The 14,635-nt window shown below is 40.1% G+C and overlaps 22 non-coding genes across 22 annotated transcripts; all 22 read left to right on the top strand.

Annotated features, from left to right (window-relative positions):
• Positions 1–644: 644 nt before the first annotated feature.
• Positions 645–718, top strand: trnat-agu (transfer RNA threonine (anticodon AGU)). The gene has a single exon. It is a non-coding gene; the product is annotated as a tRNA-Thr (tRNA).
• A 307-nt stretch (positions 719–1,025) lies between these two features.
• On the top strand, positions 1,026–1,097 carry trnah-gug (transfer RNA histidin (anticodon GUG)). Its single transcript has one exon. It is a non-coding gene; the product is annotated as a tRNA-His (tRNA).
• Positions 1,098–1,752: 655 nt separating this feature from the next.
• On the top strand, positions 1,753–1,826 carry trnat-agu (transfer RNA threonine (anticodon AGU)). The gene has a single exon. It is a non-coding gene; the product is annotated as a tRNA-Thr (tRNA).
• A 306-nt stretch (positions 1,827–2,132) lies between these two features.
• trnah-gug (transfer RNA histidin (anticodon GUG)) lies at positions 2,133–2,204 on the top strand. Its single transcript has one exon. It is a non-coding gene; the product is annotated as a tRNA-His (tRNA).
• A 658-nt stretch (positions 2,205–2,862) lies between these two features.
• On the top strand, positions 2,863–2,936 carry trnat-agu (transfer RNA threonine (anticodon AGU)). The gene has a single exon. It is a non-coding gene; the product is annotated as a tRNA-Thr (tRNA).
• Positions 2,937–3,243: 307 nt separating this feature from the next.
• On the top strand, positions 3,244–3,315 carry trnah-gug (transfer RNA histidin (anticodon GUG)). Its single transcript has one exon. It is a non-coding gene; the product is annotated as a tRNA-His (tRNA).
• Positions 3,316–3,973: 658 nt separating this feature from the next.
• trnat-agu (transfer RNA threonine (anticodon AGU)) lies at positions 3,974–4,047 on the top strand. The gene has a single exon. It is a non-coding gene; the product is annotated as a tRNA-Thr (tRNA).
• A 307-nt stretch (positions 4,048–4,354) lies between these two features.
• trnah-gug (transfer RNA histidin (anticodon GUG)) lies at positions 4,355–4,426 on the top strand. Its single transcript has one exon. It is a non-coding gene; the product is annotated as a tRNA-His (tRNA).
• Positions 4,427–5,084: 658 nt separating this feature from the next.
• On the top strand, positions 5,085–5,158 carry trnat-agu (transfer RNA threonine (anticodon AGU)). The gene has a single exon. It is a non-coding gene; the product is annotated as a tRNA-Thr (tRNA).
• A 307-nt stretch (positions 5,159–5,465) lies between these two features.
• On the top strand, positions 5,466–5,537 carry trnah-gug (transfer RNA histidin (anticodon GUG)). Its single transcript has one exon. It is a non-coding gene; the product is annotated as a tRNA-His (tRNA).
• A 658-nt stretch (positions 5,538–6,195) lies between these two features.
• trnat-agu (transfer RNA threonine (anticodon AGU)) lies at positions 6,196–6,269 on the top strand. The gene has a single exon. It is a non-coding gene; the product is annotated as a tRNA-Thr (tRNA).
• Positions 6,270–6,576: 307 nt separating this feature from the next.
• Positions 6,577–6,648, top strand: trnah-gug (transfer RNA histidin (anticodon GUG)). Its single transcript has one exon. It is a non-coding gene; the product is annotated as a tRNA-His (tRNA).
• Positions 6,649–8,741: 2,093 nt separating this feature from the next.
• trnat-agu (transfer RNA threonine (anticodon AGU)) lies at positions 8,742–8,815 on the top strand. The gene has a single exon. It is a non-coding gene; the product is annotated as a tRNA-Thr (tRNA).
• Positions 8,816–9,122: 307 nt separating this feature from the next.
• trnah-gug (transfer RNA histidin (anticodon GUG)) lies at positions 9,123–9,194 on the top strand. The gene has a single exon. It is a non-coding gene; the product is annotated as a tRNA-His (tRNA).
• Positions 9,195–9,852: 658 nt separating this feature from the next.
• On the top strand, positions 9,853–9,926 carry trnat-agu (transfer RNA threonine (anticodon AGU)). Its single transcript has one exon. It is a non-coding gene; the product is annotated as a tRNA-Thr (tRNA).
• A 1,037-nt stretch (positions 9,927–10,963) lies between these two features.
• Positions 10,964–11,037, top strand: trnat-agu (transfer RNA threonine (anticodon AGU)). Its single transcript has one exon. It is a non-coding gene; the product is annotated as a tRNA-Thr (tRNA).
• A 307-nt stretch (positions 11,038–11,344) lies between these two features.
• Positions 11,345–11,416, top strand: trnah-gug (transfer RNA histidin (anticodon GUG)). The gene has a single exon. It is a non-coding gene; the product is annotated as a tRNA-His (tRNA).
• A 658-nt stretch (positions 11,417–12,074) lies between these two features.
• trnat-agu (transfer RNA threonine (anticodon AGU)) lies at positions 12,075–12,148 on the top strand. Its single transcript has one exon. It is a non-coding gene; the product is annotated as a tRNA-Thr (tRNA).
• A 307-nt stretch (positions 12,149–12,455) lies between these two features.
• Positions 12,456–12,527, top strand: trnah-gug (transfer RNA histidin (anticodon GUG)). Its single transcript has one exon. It is a non-coding gene; the product is annotated as a tRNA-His (tRNA).
• Positions 12,528–13,186: 659 nt separating this feature from the next.
• On the top strand, positions 13,187–13,260 carry trnat-agu (transfer RNA threonine (anticodon AGU)). Its single transcript has one exon. It is a non-coding gene; the product is annotated as a tRNA-Thr (tRNA).
• Positions 13,261–13,567: 307 nt separating this feature from the next.
• Positions 13,568–13,639, top strand: trnah-gug (transfer RNA histidin (anticodon GUG)). Its single transcript has one exon. It is a non-coding gene; the product is annotated as a tRNA-His (tRNA).
• A 658-nt stretch (positions 13,640–14,297) lies between these two features.
• trnat-agu (transfer RNA threonine (anticodon AGU)) lies at positions 14,298–14,371 on the top strand. The gene has a single exon. It is a non-coding gene; the product is annotated as a tRNA-Thr (tRNA).
• The last annotated feature ends 264 nt before the right edge of the window (positions 14,372–14,635 follow it).

Below are 14,635 nucleotides of genomic sequence, written 5' to 3'. Positions count from 1 at the left end.
CCAAAAAGGTTGTATTTTGAACGAGTAAAAATGTATTGTGTGAGCGAAGAAACTCAAGAACTCTGCTTTTGGACAAAGTCCCCCAGCTCCTGATAGGTAAAATACTGACATTAACTGATTCGTCTGCTGTTTCAGAGGATTTTACCATTTTTAAGCTCGAGAGCCAAATGTGAAATGTAGTGTCATCGAACAACCGAAATTCTAAAGAAATAGTGTATGATTCTGAATGTTTACACATATCTCGCGACACACCTATCACATGTTAATAACCGCTTTGGGTCCCAAACCATAGTTTAAGAATCCATGTCAGAGGTTCTTGAGTTTTTTCATCTCGAAACCGAAATGTAAAATGTACTGTCCTCGAATGACCATAATTAAAAATAAATAGTATGTGGTTACAAATATTTACTGATATCTCGCTACCCAGCTCTCACATGCTCAGGCCTACTTTGGTTCCCAAAACATAGCTTAACAAACCCTGTTGCTAGACAATTGAAGGTGTCCATATCGATTCCAATATTAGTAAATGACATCTGTTTTGTGACGTCATTTTGACAGACAGAGATTAAATAGGTTAAATGAATGAGACTGGTTTGATTCACATCGGTGTGGGTGTTAGTTACGCAACATACATCAAATCAATGGGTGCTGTGGCTTAGTTGGTTAAAGTGCCTGTCTAGTAAACAGGAGATCCTGAGTTCAAATCTCAGCAGTACCTTTTCAAGCATTTCATTGTACACATTGGTGGAGAACGTCAGAAGGGAGGGCACTCTGCTTTTCTCACCAATGGGTTTAGAGAATTAGGCAAGTCGAGAGAAGAGAAGACGTGAGGAGGATGTAATTGAGATATTCCAATGTCACGTAAAAAGGGCACTTTTTGAATGAGTTAAAACGTACCGACTGTCAAAAGCGCAACTCCTTCTTCAGTTTATTCGTTATCGAGACCAAAATGAAAAGAGTTTCGCCAGTTTGTACATGTCACTTTCACAGAATAAGTAGGCTCTATAAGGCTGCTCTTGCAGCCAGCTGTGATCGTATAGTGGTTAGTACTCTGCGTTGTGGACGCAGCAACCCCGGTTCGAATCCGGGTCACGGCACTGCAATGTCAGTTCCAAAAAGGTTGTATTTTGAACGAGTAAAAATGTATTGTGTGAGCGAAGAAACTCAAGAACTCTGCTTTTGGACAAAGTCCCCCAGCTCCTGATAGGTAAAATACTGACATTAACTGATTCGTCTGCTGTTTCAGAGGATTTTACAATCTTTAAGCTCGAGAGCCAAATGTGAAATGTAGTGTCATCGAACAACCGAAATTCTAAAGAAATAGTGTATGATTCTGAATGTTTACGCATATCTCACGACCCACCTATCACATGTTAATAACCGCTTTGGGTCCCAAACCATAGTTTAAGAATCCATGTCAGAGGTTCTTGAGTTTATTCATCTCGAAACCCAAATGTAAAATGTATTGTCCTCGAATGACTATAATTAAAAAGAAATAATATGTGATTACAAATATTTACTGATATCTCGCTACCCACCTCTCACATGCTCAGGCCCACTTTGGTTCCCAAAACATAGCTTAACAAACCCTGTTGCTAGACAATTGAAGATGTCCATATCGATTCCAATATTAGTAAATGACATCTGTTTTGTGACGTGATTTTGCCAGACAGTGAAATGGGTTAAATGAATGAGACTGGTTTGATTCACATCGGTGTGGGTGTTAGTTACGCAACATACATCAAATCAATGGGTGCTGTGGCTTAGTTGGTTAAAGTGCCTGTCTAGTAAACAGGAGATCCTGAGTTCAAATCTCAGCAGTACCTTTTCAAGCATTTCATTGTACACATTGGTGGAGAAGGTAGAAGGGAGGGCACTCTGCTTTTCTCACCAATGGGTTTAGAGAATTAGGCAAGTCGAGAGAAGAGAAGACGTGAGGAGGATGTAATTGAGATATTCCAATGTCACGTAAAAAGGGCACTTTTTGAATGAGTTAAAACGTACCGACTGTCAAAAGCGCAACTCCTTCTTCAGTTTATTCGTTATCGAGACCAAAATGAAAAGAGTTTCGCCAGTTTGTACATGTCACTTTCACAGAATAAGTAGGCTCTATAAGGCTGCTCTTGCAGCCAGCTGTGATCGTATAGTGGTTAGTACTCTGCGTTGTGGACGCAGCAACCCCGGTTCGAATCCGGGTCACGGCACTGCAATGTCAGTTCCAAAAAGGTTGTATTTTGAACGAGTAAAAATGTATTGTGTGAGCGAAGAAACTCAAGAACTCTGCTTTTGGACAAAGTCCCCCAGCTCCTGATAGGTAAAATACTGACATTAACTGATTCGTCTGCTGTTTCAGAGGATTTTACCATTTTTAAGCTCGAGAGCCAAATGTGAAATGTAGTGTCATCGAACAACCGAAATTCTAAAGAAATAGTGTATGATTCTGAATGTTTACGCATATCTCGCGACACACCTATCACATGTTAATAACCGCTTTGGGTCCCAAACCATAGTTTAAGAATCCATGTCAGAGGTTCTTGAGTTTTTTCATCTCGAAACCGAAATGTAAAATGTACTGTCCTCGAATGACCATAATTAAAAATAAATAGTATGTGGTTACAAATATTTACTGATATCTCGCTACCCAGCTCTCACATGCTCAGGCCTACTTTGGTTCCCAAAACATAGCTTAACAAACCCTGTTGCTAGACAATTGAAGGTGTCCATATCGATTCCAATATTAGTAAATGACATCTGTTTTGTGACGTCATTTTGACAGACAGAGATTAAATAGGTTAAATGAATGAGACTGGTTTGATTCACATCGGTGTGGGTGTTAGTTACGCAACATACATCAAATCAATGGGTGCTGTGGCTTAGTTGGTTAAAGTGCCTGTCTAGTAAACAGGAGATCCTGAGTTCAAATCTCAGCAGTACCTTTTCAAGCATTACATTGTACACATTGGTGGAGAACGTCAGAAGGGAGGGCACTCTGCTTTTCTCACCAATGGGTTTAGAGAATTAGGCAAGTCGAGAGAAGAGAAGACGTGAGGAGGATGTAATTGAGATATTCCAATGTCACGTAAAAAGGGCACTTTTTGAATGAGTTAAAACGTACCGACTGTCAAAAGCGCAACTTCTTCTTCAGTTTATTCGTTATCGAGACCAAAATGAAAAGAGTTTCGCCAGTTTGTACATGTCACTTTCACAGAATAAGTAGGCTCTATAAGGCTGCTCTTGCAGCCAGCTGTGATCGTATAGTGGTTAGTACTCTGCGTTGTGAACGCAGCAACCCCGGTTCGAATCCGGGTCACGGCACTGCAATGTCAATTCCAAAAAGGTTGTATTTTGAACGAGTAAAAATTTATTGTGTGAGCGAAGAAACTCAAGAACTCTGCTTTTGGACAAAGTCCCCCAGCTCATGATAGGTAAAATACTTACATTAACTGATTCGTCTGCTGTTTCAGAGGATTTTACAATTTTTAAGCTCGAGAGCCAAATGTGAAATGTAGTGTCATCGAACAACCGAAATTCTAAAGAAATAGTGTATGATTCTGAATGTTTACGCATATCTCGCGACACACCTATCACATGTTAATAACCGCTTTGGGTCCCAAACCATAGTTTAAGAATCCATGTCAGAGGTTCTTGAGTTTATTCATCTCGAAACCGAAATGTAAAATGTACTGTCCTCGAATGACCATAATTAAAAATAAATAGTACGTGGTTACAAATATTTACTGATATCTCGCTACCCAGCTCTAACATGCTCAGGCCCACTTTGGTTCCCAAAACATAGATTAACAAACCCTGTTGCTAGACAATTGAAGGTGTCCATATCGATTCCAATATTAGTAAATGACATCTGTTTTGTGACGTCATTTTGACAGACAGAGATTAAATAGGTTAAATGAATGCGACTGGTTTGATTCACATCGGTGTGGGTGTTAGTTACGCAACATACATCAAATCAATGGGTGCTGTGGCTTAGTTGGTTAAAGCGCCTGTCTAGTAAACAGGAGATCCTGACTTCAAATCTCAGCACTACCTTTTCAAGCATTTCATTGTACACATTGGTGGAGAAGGTCAGAAGGGAGGGCACTCTGCTTTTCTCACCAATGGGTTTAGAGAATTAGGCAAGTCGAGAGAAGAGAAGACGTGAGGAGGATGCAATTGAGATATTCCATTGTCACGGAAAAAGGGCTCTTTTTGAATGAGTTAAAACATACCGACTGTCAAAAGCGTAACTGCTTCTTCAGTTTATTCGTTATCGACACCCAACTGAAAAGAGTCTCGCCAGGTTGTACATGTCACTTTCACAGAATAAGTTGGCTCTATAAGGTTGCTCTTGCAGCCAGCCATGATCGTATAGTGGTTAGTACTCTGCGTTGTGGACGCAGCAACCCTGGTTCGAATCCGGGTCACGGCACTGCAATGTCAATTCCAAAAAGGTTGTATTTTGAACGAGTAAAAATGTATTGTGTGAGCGAAGAAACTCAAGAACTCTGCTTTTGGACAAAGTCCCCCAGCTCATGATAGGTAAAATACTTACATTAACTCATTCGTCTGCTGTTTCAGAGGATTTTACAATTTTTAAGCTCGAGAGCCAAATGTGAAATGTAGTGTCATCGAACAACCGAAATTCTAAAGAAATAGTGTATGATTCTGAATGTTTACGCATATCTCGCGACACACCTATCACATGTTAATAACCGCTTTGTGTCCCAAACCATAGTTTAAGAATCCATGTCAGAGGTTCTTGAGTTTATTCATCTCGAAACCGAAATGTAAAATGTACTGTCCTCGAATGACCATAATTAAAAATAAATAGTACGTGGTTACAAATATTTACTGATATCTCGCTACCCAGCTCTCACATGCTCAGGCCCACTTTGGTTCCCAAAACATAGATTAACAAACCCTGTTGCTAGACAATTGAAGGTGTCCATATCGATTCCAATATTAGTAAATGACATCTGTTTTGTGACGTCATTTTGACAGACAGAGATTAAATAGGTTAAATGAATGCGACTGGTTTGATTCACATCGGTGTGGGTGTTAGTTACGCAACATACATCAAATCAATGGGTGCTGTGGCTTAGTTGGTTAAAGCGCCTGTCTAGTAAACAGGAGATCCTGAGTTCAAATCTCAGCAGTACCTTTTCAAGCATTTCATTGTACACATTGGCGGAGAAGGTCAGATGGGAGGGCACTCTGCTTTTCTCACCAATGGGTTTAGAGAATTAGGCAAGTCGAGAGAAGAGCAGACGTGAGGAGGATGCAATTGAGATATTCCAATGTCACGGAAAAAGGACACTTTTTGAATGAGTTAAAACGTACCGACTGTCAAAGTCGCAACTGCTTCTTCAGTTTATTCGTTATCGAGACCAAAATGAAAAGAGTTTCGCCAGTTTGTACATGTCACTTTCACAGAATAAGTAGGCTCTATAAGGCTGCTCTTGCAGCCAGCCGTGATCGTATAGTGGTTAGTACTCTGCGTTGTGGACGCAGCAACCCTGGTTCGAATCCGGGTCACGGCACTGCAATGTCAATTCCAAAAAGGTTGTATTTTGAACGAGTAAAAATGTATTGTGTGAGCGAAGAAACTCAAGAACTCTGCTTTTGGACAAAGTTCCCCAGCTCATGATAGGTAAAATACTTACATTAACTCATTCGTCTGCTGTTTCAGAGGATTTTACCATTTTTAAGCTCGAGAGCTAAATGTGAAATGTAGTGTCATCGAACAACCGAAATTCTAAAGAAATAGTGTATGATTCTGAATGTTTACTCATATCTCGCGACCCACCTATCACATGTTAATAACCGCTTTGGGTCCCAAACCATAGTTTAAGAATCCATGTCAGAGGTTCTTGAGTTTATTCATCTCGAAACCGAAATGTAAAATGGACTGTCCTCGAATGAATATAATTAAAAATAAATAGTATGTTGTTACAAATATTTACTGATATCTCGCTACCCAGCTCTCACATGCTCAGGCCCACTTTGGTTCCCAAAACATAGATTAACAAACCCTGTTGCTAGACAATTGAAGGTGTCCATATCGATTCCAATATTAGTAAATGACATCTGTTTTGTGACGTCATTTTGACAGACAGAGATTAAATAGGTTAAATGAATGAGACTGGTTTGATTCACATCGGTGTGGGTGTTAGTTACGCAACATACATCAAATCAATGGGTGCTGTGGCTTAGTTGGTTAAAGTGCCTGTCTAGTAAACAGGAGATCCTGAGTTCAAATCTCAGCAGTACCTTTTCAAGCATTTCATTGTACACATTGGTGGAGAACGTCAGAAGGGAGGGCACTCTGCTTTTCTCACCAATGGGTTTAGAGAATTAGGCAAGTCGAGAGAAGAGAAGACGTGAGGAGGATGTAATTGAGATATTCCAATGTCACGTAAAAAGGGCACTTTTTGAATGAGTTAAAACGTACCGACTGTCAAAAGCGCAACTCCTTCTTCAGTTTATTCGTTATCGAGACCAAAATGAAAAGAGTTTCGCCAGTTTGTACATGTCACTTTCACAGAATAAGTAGGCTCTATAAGGCTGCTCTTGCAGCCAGCTGTGATCGTATAGTGGTTAGTACTCTGCGTTGTGGACGCAGCAACCCCGGTTCGAATCCGGGTCACGGCACTGCAATGTCAGTTCCAAAAAGGTTGTATTTTGAACGAGTAAAAATGTATTGTGTGAGCGAAGAAACTCAAGAACTCTGCTTTTGGACAAAGTCCCCCAGCTCCTGATAGGTAAAATACTGACATTAACTGATTCGTCTGCTGTTTCAGAGGATTTTACAATCTTTAAGCTCGAGAGCCAAATGTGAAATGTAGTGTCACCGAACAACCGAAATTCTAAAGAAATAGTGTATGATTCTGAATGTTTACGCATATCTCACGACCCACCTATCACATGTTAATAACCGCTTTGGGTCCCAAACCATAGTTTAAGAATCCATGTCAGAGGTTCTTGAGTTTATTCATCTCGAAACCCAAATGTAAAATGTATTGTCCTCGAATGACTATAATTAAAAAGAAATAATATGTGATTACAAATATTTACTGATATCTCGCTACCCACCTCTCACATGCTCAGGCCCACTTTGGTTCCCAAAACATAGCTTAACAAACCCTGTTGCTAGACAATTGAAGATGTCCATATCGATTCCAATATTAGTAAATGACATCTGTTTTGTGACGTGATTTTGCCAGACAGTGAAATGGGTTAACTTCTTGGGGCTAGGTGGGACGCTAGCGTGCCACCCGTGGTGCACTCCATCAACAGCAGGTGCATTTCAAGAGCGGCAAATTTGAATCCAAATAAATGTCAAAATTCAAATTTTTCAAAAATACAACTATGTTACACCATTTGAAAGATAAACATCTCCTTAATCTAACCACGTTTTACGATTTCAAAAAGGTTTTACGGCGAAAGCATAAATTTAGAGTATGTTAGGACAGTACATTTACAAGAGTTGTGTGTAATGTTTTGTCAAGTCAAAGACAGGGTCACCAAAACCATAAAACCAGCTAAAATGATGCACTAACCTTTTACAATCTCCATCAGATGACACTCCTAGGACATTATGTTAGACAATGCATGCATTTTTAGTTCTATCAAGTTGATATTTATATCCAAAAACAGCGTTTTACTATGGCATTGATGTTGAGGAAATCGTTTCCCTCCAATAACCGGCAGTCAAGTCAGCGTCACAAATTAAATAATTAAAATTAGAAAACATTGGTAAAATATTATATTGTCATTTAAAGAATTATAGATTTACATCTTTTGAACGCAATCAACTTGCCAGATTTAAAAATAACCTTACTGGGAAATCACACTTTGCAATAATCTGAGCACTGCGCCCGGAAAAATACGCGTTGCGATACAGACTAGACGTCATGTTGGGGAGATCTAAAATCGAAAATACTATGTAAATAATCCATTACCTTTGATTCTCTTCATCAGATGTCACTTCCAGGTATCACAGGTCCATAACGAATGTAGTTTTGTTCAAAAAAGCTCATCATTTATGTCCAAAAATCTCCGTCTCGTTAGCACATGATGTAAGCCAGCCGGACTTCTCGTCATGAACGAGGGGAAAAAATATATTTCCGTTCGTTCAAACATGTCAAACGTTGTATAGCATAAATCATTAGGGCCTTTTTTAACCAGAACATGAATAATATTCAAGGTGGACGAATGCATAGTCTTTTATAACGTATTGGAACGAGGGTACCCAACATGAACTAGCGCGCCAGGTGTCTAATGGGACATCAACGTTCCATGGCTCTTGTTCGGTCAGATCTCCCTCCAGAAGACTCAAAACACTTTGTAAAGGCTGGTGACATCTAGTGGAAGCAATAGGAAGTGCCAAAATATTCCTAAACCCCTGTGTTTTTCAATGGGATAGGTTTAAAGTCAATACAACACATCAGGTATCCACTTCCTGTCAGAAAATGTCTCAGGGTTTTGCCTGCCAAATGAGTTCTGTTATACTCACAGACACCATTCAAACAGTTTTGGAAACTTTAGAGTGTTTTCTATCCATATATAATAAGTATATGCATATTCTAGTTACTGGGTAGGATTAGTAACCAGATTAAATCGGGTACATTTTTTTTATCCAGACGTGCAAATGCTGCCCCCTAGACCCAACAGGTTAAATGAATGAGACTGGTTTGATTCACATCGGTGTGGGTGTTAGTTACGCAACATACATCAAATCAACGGGTGCTGTGGCTTAGTTGGTTAAAGTGCCTGTCTAGTAAACAGGAGATCCTGAGTTCAAATCTCAGCAGTACCTTTTCAAGCATTTCATTGTACACATTGGTGGAGAAGGTCAGAAGGGAGGGCACTCTGCTTTTCTCACCAATGGGTTTAGAGAATTAGGCAAGTCGAGAGAAGAGAAGACGTGAGGAGGATGTAATTGAGATATTCCAATGTCACGTAAAAAGGGCACTTTTTGAATGAGTTAAAACGTACCGACTGTCAAAAGCGCAACTCCTTCTTCAGTTTATTCGTTATCGAGACCAAAATGAAAAGAGTTTCGCCAGTTTGTACATGTCACTTTCACAGAATAAGTAGGCTCTATAAGGCTGCTCTTGCAGCCAGCCGTGATCGTATAGTGGTTAGTACTCTGCGTTGTGGACGCAGCAACCCCGGTTCGAATCCGGGTCACGGCACTGCAATGTCAATTCCAAAAAGGTTGTATTTTGAACGAGTAAAAATTTATTGTGTGAGCGAAGAAACTCAAGAACTCTGCTTTTGGACAAAGTCCCCCAGCTCATGATAGGTAAAATACTTACATTAACTGATTCGTCTGCTGTTTCAGAGGATTTTACAATTTTTAAGCTCGAGAGCCAAATGTGAAATGTAGTGTCATCGAACAACCGAAATTCTAAAGAAATAGTGTATGATTCTGAATGTTTACGCATATCTCGCGACACACCTATCACATGTTAATAACCGCTTTGGGTCCCAAACCATAGTTTAAGAATCCATGTCAGAGGTTCTTGAGTTTATTCATCTCGAAACCGAAATTTAAAATGTACTGTCCTCGAATGACCATAATTAAAAATAAATAGTACGTGGTTACAAATATTTACTGATATCTCGCTACCCAGCTCTAACATGCTCAGGCCCACTTTGGTTCCCAAAACATAGATTAACAAACCCTGTTGCTAGACAATTGAAGGTGTCCATATCGATTCCAATATTAGTAAATGACATCTGTTTTGTGACGTCATTTTGACAGACAGAGATTAAATAGGTTAAATGAATGCGACTGGTTTGATTCACATCGGTGTGGGTGTTAGTTACGCAACATACATCAAATCAATGGGTGCTGTGGCTTAGTTGGTTAAAGCGCCTGTCTAGTAAACAGGAGATCCTGAGTTCAAATCTCAGCAGTACCTTTTCAAGCATTTCATTGTACACATTGGCGGAGAAGGTCAGATGGGAGGGCACTCTGCTTTTCTCACCAATGGGTTTAGAGAATTAGGCAAGTCGAGAGAAGAGAAGACGTGAGGAGGATGCAATTGAGATATTCCAATGTCACGGAAAAAGGACACTTTTTGAATGAGTTAAAACGTACCGACTGTCAAAGTCGCAACTGCTTCTTCAGTTTATTCGTTATCGAGACCAAAATGAAAAGAGTTTCGCCAGTTTGTACATGTCACTTTCACAGAATAAGTAGGCTCTATAAGGCTGCTCTTGCAGCCAGCCGTGATCGTATAGTGGTTAGTACTCTGCGTTGTGGACGCAGCAACCCTGGTTCGGATCCGGGTCACGGCACTGCAATGTCAATTCCAAAAAGGTTGTATTTTGAACGAGTAAAAATGTATTGTGTGAGCGAAGAAACTCAAGAACTCTGCTTTTGGACAAAGTTCCCCAGCTCATGATAGGTAAAATACTTACATTAACTCATTCGTCTGCTGTTTCAGAGGATTTTACCATTTTTAAGCTCGAGAGCCAAATGTGAAATGTAGTGTCATCGAACAACCGAAATTCTAAAGAAATAGTGTATGATTCTGAATGTTTACGCATATCTCGCGACACACCTATCACATGTTAATAACCGCTTTGGGTCCCAAACCATAGTTTAAGAATCCATGTCAGAGGTTCTTGAGTTTTTTCATCTCGAAACCGAAATGTAAAATGTACTGTCCTCGAATGACCATAATTAAAAATAAATAGTATGTGGTTACAAATATTTACTGATATCTCGCTACCCAGCTCTCACATGCTCAGGCCCACTTTGGTTCCCAAAACATAGCTTAACAAACCCTGTTGCTAGACAATTGAAGGTGTCCATACCGATTCCAATATTAGTAAATGACATCTGTTTTGTGACGTCATTTTGACAGACAGAGATTAAATAGGTTAAATGAATGCGACTGGTTTGATTCACATCGGTGTGGGTGTTAGTTACGCAACATACATCAAATCAAAGGGTGCTGTGGCTTAGTTGGTTAAAGTTCCTGTCTAGTAAACCGGAGATCCTGAGTTCAAATCTCAGCAGTACCTTTTCAAGCATTTCATTGTACACATTGGTGGAGAATGTCAGAGGGGAGGGCACTCTGCTTTTCTCACCAATGGGTTTAGAGAATTAGGCAAGTCGAGAGAAGAGAAGACGTGAGGAGGATGTAATTGAGATATTCCAATGTCACGGAAAAAGGGCACTTTTTGAATGAGTTAAAACGTACCGACTGTCAAAGGCGCAACTGCTTCTTCAGGTTATTCGTTATCGAGACCAAAATGAAAAGAGTTTCGCCAGTTTGTACATGTCACTTTCACAGAATAAGTAGGCTCTATAAGGCTGCTCTTGCAGCCAGCCGTGATCGTATAGTGGTTAGTACTCTGCGTTGTGGACGCAGCAACCCCGGTTCAAATCCGGGTCACGGCACTGCAATGTCAGTTCCAAAAAGGTTGTATTTTGAACGAGTAAAAATGTATTGTGTGAGCGAAGAAACTCAAGAACTCTGCTTTTGGACAAAGTCCCCCAGCTCATGATAGGTAAAATACTTACATTAACTGATTCGTCTGCTGTTTCAGAGGATTTTACAATTTTTAAGCTCGAGAGCCAAATGTGAAATGTAGTGTCATCGAACAACCGAAATTCTAAAGAAATAGTGTATGATTCTGAATGTTTACGCATATCTCGCGACACACCTATCACATGTTAATAACCGCTTTGGGTCCCAAACCATAGTTTAAGAATCCATGTCAGAGGTTCTTGAGTTTATTCATCTCGAAACCCAAATGTAAAATGTACTGTCCTCGAATGACCATAATTAAAAATAAATAGTACGTGGTTACAAATATTTACTGATATCTCGCTACCCAGCTCTCACATGCTCAGGCCCACTTTGGTTCCCAAAACATAGATTAACAAACCCTGTTGCTAGACAATTGAAGGTGTCCATATCGATTCCAATATTAGTAAATGACATCTGTTTTGTGACGTCATTTTGACAGACAGAGATTAAATAGGTTAAATGAATGCGACTGGTTTGATTCACATCGGTGTGGGTGTTAGTTACGCAACATACATCAAATCAATGGGTGCTGTGGCTTAGTTGGTTAAAGCGCCTGTCTAGTAAACAGGAGATCCTGAGTTCAAATCTCAGCAGTACCTTTTCAAGCATTTCATTGTACACATTGGCGGAGAAGGTCAGATGGGAGGGCACTCTGCTTTTCTCACCAATGGGTTTAGAGAATTAGGCAAGTCGAGAGAAGAGAAGACGTGAGGAGGATGCAATTGAGATATTCCATTGTCACGGAAAAAGGGCTCTTTTTGAATGAGTTAAAACATACCGACTGTCAAAAGCGTAACTGCTTCTTCAGTTTATTCGTTATCGACACCCAACTGAAAAGAGTCTCGCCAGGTTGTACATGTCACTTTCACAGAATAAGTTGGCTCTATAAGGATGCTCTTGCAGCCAGCCGTGATCGTATAGTGGTTAGTACTCTGCGTTGTGGACGCAGCAACCCTGGTTCGAATCCGGGTCACGGCACTGCAATGTCAATTCCAAAAAGGTTATATTTTGAACGAGTAAAAATGTATTGTGTGAGCGAAGAAACTCAAGAACTCTGCTTTTGGACAAAGTCCCCCAGCTCATGATAGGTAAAATACTTACATTAACTCATTCGTCTGCTGTTTCAGAGGATTTTACAATTTTTAAGCTCGAGAGCCAAATGTGAAATGTAGTGTCATCGAACAACCGAAATTCTAAAGAAATAGTGTATGATTCTGAATGTTTACGCATATCTCGCGACACACCTATCACATGTTAATAACCGCTTTGGGTCCCAAACCATAGTTTAAAGAATCCATGTCAGAGGTTCTTGAGTTTATTCATCTCGAAACCGAAATGTAAAATGTACTGTCCTCGAATGACCATAATTAAAAAGAAATAGTATGTGGTTACAAATATTTACTGATATCTCGCTACCCAGCTCTCACATGCTCAGGCCCACTTTGGTTCCCAAAACATAGATTAACAAACCCTGTTGCTAGACAATTGAAGGTGTCCATACCGATTCCAATATTAGTAAATGACATCTGTTTTGTGACGTCATTTTGACAGACAGAGATTAAATAGGTTAAATGAATGCGACTGGTTTGATTCACATCGGTGTGGGTGTTAGTTACGCAACATACATCAAATCAAAGGGTGCTGTGGCTTAGTTGGTTAAAGTTCCTGTCTAGTAAACCGGAGATCCTGAGTTCAAATCTCAGCAGTACCTTTTCAAGCATTTCATTGTACACATTGGTGGAGAATGTCAGAGGGGAGGGCACTCTGCTTTTCTCACCAATGGGTTTAGAGAATTAGGCAAGTCGAGAGAAGAGAAGACGTGAGGAGGATGTAATTGAGATATTCCAATGTCACGGAAAAAGGGCACTTTTTGAATGAGTTAAAACGTACCGACTGTCAAAGGCGCAACTGCTTCTTCAGGTTATTCGTTATCGAGACCAAAATGAAAAGAGTTTCGCCAGTTTGTACATGTCACTTTCACAGAATAAGTAGGCTCTATAAGGCTGCTCTTGCAGCCAGCCGTGATCGTATAGTGGTTAGTACTCTGCGTTGTGGACGCAGCAACCCCGGTTCAAATCCGGGTCACGGCACTGCAATGTCAGTTCCAAAAAGGTTGTATTTTGAACGAGTAAAAATGTATTGTGTGAGCGAAGAAACTCAAGAACTCTGCTTTTGGACAAAGTCCCCCAGCTCATGATAGGTAAAATACTTACATTAACTGATTCGTCTGCTGTTTCAGAGGATTTTACAATTTTTAAGCTCGAGAGCCAAATGTGAAATGTAGTGTCATCGAACAACCGAAATTCTAAAGAAATAGTGTATGATTCTGAATGTTTACGCATATCTCGCGACACACCTATCACATGTTAATAACCGCTTTGGGTCCCAAACCATAGTTTAAGAATCCATGTCAGAGGTTCTTGAGTTTATTCATCTCGAAACCGAAATGTAAAATGTACTGTCCTCGAATGACCATAATTAAAAATAAATAGTACGTGGTTACAAATATTTACTGATATCTCGCTACCCAGCTCTAACATGCTCAGGCCCACTTTGGTTCCCAAAACATAGATTAACAAACCCTGTTGCTAGACAATTGAAGGTGTCCATATCGATTCCAATATTAGTAAATGACATCTGTTTTGTGACGTCATTTTGACAGACAGAGATTAAATAGGTTAAATGAATGCGACTGGTTTGATTCACATCGGTGTGGGTGTTAGTTACGCAACATACATCAAACCAATGGGTGCTGTGGCTTAGTTGGTTAAAGCGCCTGTCTAGTAAACAGGAGATCCTGAGTTCAAATCTCAGCAGTACCTTTTCAAGCATTTCATTGTACACATTGGTGGAGAAGGTCAGAAGGGAGGGCACTCTGCTTTTCTCACCAATGGGTTTAGAGAATTAGGCAAGTCGAGAGAAGAGAAGACGTGAGGAGGATGTAATTGAGATATTCCAATGTCACGTAAAAAGGGCACTTTTTGAATGAGTTAAAACCTACCGACTGTCAAAAGCGCAACTCCTTCTTCAGTTTATTCGTTATCGAGACCCAACTGAAAAGAGTCTCGCCAGGTTGTACATGTCAC

This window comes from Salmo salar, chromosome 13, assembly GCF_965601325.2.
Source record: "Salmo salar chromosome 13, fSalSal1, whole genome shotgun sequence".
Taxonomy (NCBI): domain Eukaryota; kingdom Metazoa; phylum Chordata; class Actinopteri; order Salmoniformes; family Salmonidae; genus Salmo; species Salmo salar.
The sequence above is the reverse complement of the archived record's forward strand: the minus strand, read 5'-3'. Positions and strand labels throughout refer to the sequence as shown.